This window comes from Bubalus bubalis, chromosome 1 (assembly GCF_019923935.1).
Source record: "Bubalus bubalis isolate 160015118507 breed Murrah chromosome 1, NDDB_SH_1, whole genome shotgun sequence".
Taxonomy (NCBI): domain Eukaryota; kingdom Metazoa; phylum Chordata; class Mammalia; order Artiodactyla; family Bovidae; genus Bubalus; species Bubalus bubalis.
In genome coordinates this window covers 188,678,950-188,684,949 of record NC_059157.1, presented here as the reverse complement: position 1 = coordinate 188,684,949, position 6,000 = coordinate 188,678,950, and positions in this window count along the sequence as shown.

The following is a 6,000-nucleotide window of genomic DNA, read 5'->3' as shown; positions in this document are numbered from 1 at the left end:
TGGTATGCAAAAAAATGCATCCTTGAGATCCAAGACTGTAAACCACTTGGCACTGGGTGGGATTTCTCCCAAGATTACATAGGGATTGGGTATGGTGGGATGGAGGGGGACTACAGCTCTTGATGAAAGTGAAAGAGGAGAGTGAAAAAGTTGGCTTAAAGCTCAACATTCAGAAAACTAACATCATGGCATCCAGTCCCATCACTTCATGGCAAATAGATGGGGAAACAGTAGAAACAGTGGCTGACTTTATTTTATGGGCTCCAAAATCACTGCAGATGGTGATTACAGCCATGAAATTAAAAGATGCTTACTCTTTGGAAGGAAAGTTATGACCAACTTAGACAGCATATTCAAAAGCAGAGACAGTACTTTGCCAACAAAGGTCCATCTAGTCAAGGCTATGGTTTTTCCAGTGGTCATGTATGGATGTGAGAGTTGGACTATAAAGAAAGCTGAGCATTGAAGAACTGATGTTTTTGAACTGTGGTGTTGGAGAAGTCTCTTGAGAGTCCCTTGGACTGCAAGGAGATCCAACCAGTCCATCCTAAAGGAGATCAGTCCTGGGTGTTCATTGGAAGGACTGATGTTGAAGCTGAAACTCCAATCCTTTGGCCACCTGATGTGCAGAGCTGACTCATTGGAAAAGACCCTAATGCTGGGAAAGATTGAGGGCAGGAGGAGAAGGGAACGACAGAGGATGAGATGGTTGGATGGCATCACCGACTCAATGGACATGGGTTTGAGTGAACTCTGGGAGTTGGTGGTGGACCAGGGAGACCTGGCGTGCTGCGGTTCATGGCATCGCAAAGAGTCAGACACGACTGAACTAAACTGAACTGAACAGCTTCATTTATGATCCGGAGATCTTGGGCCGTTCACCAGGTTCCATCCTTTTTCTTTACTGAGAGGATTGGGGTGTTATATTGCCGGGGTCCAGCCCCGGTGGATCCAGGGAATTCGAAGCGGGGACGGCGTCGGCGAGGATCAGGAAACAACTGCTTAATTAAACTTTAATTAAGGATATAGAGTAATAGAATAAGGATAGCTCAGTGAGGAAATTCAGTGGAGAAAAGAAGCTGAAATAAGGATAGCTCAGTGAGGAAATTCAGTGGAGAAAAGAGGCTGAATAATTCAGCCAGAAGGTGAGAGAAAAAACATGGGGAGACCAAGTTTCGGTGAACAAGGCCCGCACTTTATTTTCCAAAGTAGTTTTTATACCTGAAGTTATGCATAGAGGATAATGGGGGAAGGGGTAGAGTCATGCAGCAAGCCAGGCTTTCTTCCTGCAAACTTATCATATGCAAAAGCTTAGGTGATTTGCATCATCTTCTGGCCCGGAGGCCTGTTAACATTTTAAGACCCTTTCTTCAGAAAGCTTATTTTTCTCTAAAGGTGATTGGTCAGGAGCCACCCTCCAAAAGCATTAGATAAAGTTGCATTCCTACAGAGCAAAGGTGTGGTGGGCTATAACAAGAAAAAGAATTAACTCAAGGGTCCCAGGTTACAAACATTAAAGCTACTACTTACACCAATTTTATTAATCAATACACTGCCAGGGACACAGCAGGTAAGGGATATGGAAACTTAGCAGCAAACATTGGCCCAACAAGTGAAAATCCCTTCACCAATACAATTTCTAATCAATCTTTTAACTGCTCAAAGGAATCTGTGTTTAGACAGTTTAGAACATCTCATGCCTCTCACAGTTGGGAGGCTCTGAGCAATCACATGTGGCCGGAAAAACCTATTCAGGCAGGCTAGAGGATTTCCAAAGGAGTTTGTAGGTTGAAACACTGTCACACCCAGGAATTGTTAACTGGAGCTGTAAGCTAACTCTTTTTTCAGAGAGAGGTAGTGGGGGACATCCCCCCGTAAAGTCAGAGGTGTAGGTGAAAGCACAAAGCAGAAAGTAGGCAGACTCTGGTTTTGGGGGGTAGATGCTTGAGAATTTCCAGGGGGACTCCTGAGGCTCGATCCCGCCTTTGCGTAGGCCGAGCCTCCTTCCTCATGACCTTTGTCATGGGTGGAGCTCCTCACTCTGGCTCCCGGCAGTGATAGAATTCCAGTTGAGCTATTCCAGATCCTGAAAGATGATGCTGTGGAAAGTGCTGCACTCAATATGCAATATGCACTCAATATGCAATATGCCGGCTCCCGGCATTATATGGAAAATTGTGGGGACCAATAGTCCACAAGCAAGGAATTTGTTTACTAAAGTCTGTAGTCCCTCCTGAGCCTCTCTTTTGAGGGGATATTGTACCAAGTGGGATCTCGGAGGACAATGATGACCGGTTCAGCTTGGTGGGCTCGTCCAGGAGTCCTCTGGTCCCACACCTGGGGGTTAATTTTGTCCTCCCATAGTTTTTGGTCCCTCTCTATTGGAGAGGGTGTAATGGGTTCTTAAGTAGTAACCAGAAGCTGTAGGGCTCTAGGGGCTGAAAAGCTTTCCATCACAAGCGTGGTCCCCAGTTTAGTGAGTATATCTCTTCCCAGTAAGGGAGTAGGACACTCAGAGACCACCAGAAACTGGTGGGAAAATATTTGTCCATCCCAGCAACAAAGAAGTGCTCGGGTGAATCTTTTAGTAGTTGTTTTTCGTGTAGCACCCAAAATGGTACAGTTTTGGGAGGAGAAGGCTCCTGAGTAGGAGGTCAGGACAGACTAGGTAGCCCCGTGTCAACCAAGAAATTCTCAGACCTACCTGCCACATCCAGTTGCACCCTTGGCTCCAGCCCCGTGATGGTTATCTGTGACAGGCGGGCTGGCTGCTTAATCTTCTTGAACCATCGTGAGGGAAGGCTTGGCGCTTGACCCTGAGGCGCTCGGGTCCCGAGGGCAGAGTGCCACCCAATGTCCAGTTGATGGCATTTGTAGCAAGCCATTTTAGGAGATTTGTCATGGTTTGGACACTCTTTGGCCCAATGCCCCGCCTGTCTACAGATTAAGCATTTGCCTTGTGCCTTATCCTTCAAGGACTTGGGGTTTGCCACAGGGCTTCCCTGGAGGGCGGCCAGCATCTGGGCATGCCTGGTCTCTCCTTCTCTCCCACTCCTGAGCCTTGGCCTCCTTCTCCTGTTCTCTGTTATAAAAGGTACTGGTGGCTGTCTGGACCATCTCATCTAGAGGAAGCAGGGGCCTGCTGCTGTGGCTGTTGTAACTTAATTCTGATATCTGATGCACATTGGGACAGGAATTTGTCCTTTAAAATCACCTGTCCCACGTAAGAGTCTAAGTCCAGATTGGTAAACTTTTGGAGGGCCTCTTTTAGCCTTTTCAGAAAGGCAATGGAGTTCTCATCGGGCTCCTGAGTTATTGCTGAGACCTGGGCATAATTGATTACCTTTTGCTGGGCTGCTTTCAGTCCTGCCTTCACACAGATTAGAAAATAATCCCTTTCCCAGATGTGTTCAGGGTCATTATAATTCCAGTTAGGATCGGAGGAGGGGACTGCAGTTTTCCCTGCTGGGTATTTGTCACTTGACATGTGAAGGCCCATTGCATACCTTCGGGCTTCCTTTAAGACCCTAGTATGCTCAGGGTCAGATAAAGTTTGACTAAATATGACCATAATGTCCTTCCATGTCAAGCCAAAGGCCAAAGTAATATGTTGGAATGCATCTATATATTTGCCTGGGTCATTTGTATAGCTTTCCACGTCTTGTTTGATCTGTCTTAGTTCTAAGAGGGAGAAGGGCTTATGGACCCGGATTGGTCCAAATTCTCTTCCAGTTTCAACTAAGGGACATACTCAAGCTGGCTTTTGTGGAGGGGGTGCTCCCAGATATGGGGGCACGTTTGGGTACGAGGAAGGAGCACTAGGCAACTCAGGAGCTGTGGGAGGCTCCAGTCTCTTTGGGGGCATGGGAGGTGAGCCCTCATGGGGGTTTCCTTCTCTTGGTTGCCTGTGCCTAACACCATTTGTCTAGCAGGCTCACTTTTAGGGCATATAACAATCCCATACTTAAGACAGAGTTCCTTCATATCTCTTAGTTGGAAGAAAATTTGGACATAGGGGATCTCTGTCAATTTCCCTTGTCTTTTGCAGAATACTTCTAGTTGCAGGATGGTATTGTAATTTAAATTCTTATCCTCAGGCTAGTGTTCTTGGTCCCCCAGTGGATACTGTGGCCATGCAGTGGCACAAAAGAATTTTAAGCGACTTCTCCTTAGAGTTAGAGGATTGAACAACTTTCAGTTATCAAGGATGCATCTCAAGGGCGTCTGCTGGGAAGTGGATTGGTTATTTCCCATCTGAAAGACAGTCATGACAGGGAGAAAAATAAAAATAAAAAACTAATAGGCCTCCTTCAGTTTCCATGGGTGGACTTCCTTAGGGGTGAGTCTTTCTGAAGCTTATCCTACCCAGTACTGTTGCAACCTGAGAACCAGGCATCCCCGGGTCAGGGTGCAGATCCCCAGGCAGGCTGAGGTGTGACAGCCTCCTGAAGATCAAATCCCCAGGCAGGTCAAAGCAGGTCGGCCTCCCGAGAATTGGGTCCCTGGGCAGATTGAGGCGTGATGACCTCCTGGGACCCCTGGACTGGCGGATCCCCAAATAGGTTGAAGTGTGACAACTTTCCAAGGACCAGATCCCTAGTCAGGTCAAAGCAGGTTGACCTCCTGGGAGCCCTGGACTGAAGCTGGGCATCCCCAAGGTCTCCAGCATGACCAGTGCTAGGTAGGATTAAGGGGTTGTAATTTTAACTCATTGCCAGTTTGTTTGCTGCCGATGGGAATAGATACCCTGATGTAAAGCAATCCAAGCCTATGCCTTGAGACTGGGAAACACTGTAATAGTTATAAGCCTTATCCTCTTACTACTCTAAGGGATTTAAGTCATTGATTTCTTCCCCTATCCTCCATAAGAGCAGGTTAGGGTATCTCTGATGGTAAGCATTTTGTTGTCATAGACCCACTTTAGAAGTAGTGACAAAGGAGTCGGTTAGCTGGCCCTGTTAGGGGCATTAAGGTATTTTAATAAAAGACTGGGTGGAGCCTACAAGGGGGCAGGGTCCAGATTATCGGTGTTAGTAATTGGTTTAAGAACAAATTTGTTAAGAGGCAACAGACCAGATGTTCCATAACAGTGGAGTGGAGATTTGATCCAGGGGTATGTTTGTAACTTTAGGAGAAGGGTGGTAAGGGTTTGGGCCCAAACGGCTTGTGGGGCTAACTCCCAAAGTGGCAAACATTATCCCTGGAAGCCCAATCGTCTTTGAAGTGATGCCAACCAATGGACTTCCAGCAGGCACTGTGTGCCTGTCGCCCGTCCTAGTGGGTCCACTGAGAGATGCTGATGTTGCACATGTTGTAGGAAACATGGAAGATGAAGGCCTGAATATCCAGAGGGATTGGATATTATGCAGTATTTGCCTCCCAAGGGCCAGCTATATTCTGGTTGTCCCTCCAGAAGATTGTAGAGGAAATATTATGGGCCTGGATGGGGCTCAGGAAAGGAGCATGAAACAGGAGGGAAGGGGGCAGGGCACAACCTTTGAAAGAACGACATAGCACAGCATGCTGCTGCTGCTGCTAAGTCACTTCAGTCGTGTCCGACTCTGTGCACCCCATAGACGGCAGCCCACCAGGCACACAGCATAACATAAACCAAATAAAATCAGTTGGGTCCAAGATGACAAGTCAAATTCAAGTAAACCTTAATCCCCAATCTGTAAGCCAAAAGATGCACCCAGAGGTGGCAGGACAGCTCCAAGGCACTGTCAAAAGACAGAGGAGTGGGTGGTTCCCCAATGGTTGGGATGATCCTCCCAACTCATTAGCATATGAATTCACCCTGCTCATAAAACCTAGCCAGGCTTCATTCTATGGCCTGAGCCCTTGCCCTCTGCAAATGCCCATACCCTGCAGAGTGTGTTTCTCTCTGAATCCTAACAAATCCACCTCTTACCTATCACTTTGTCTCTCACTGAATTTTTGCAACGAGACATCAGAGCCTGAGCTTCATGGGTTTTGGTCAGGCTCGAGACCCAGGAGAGA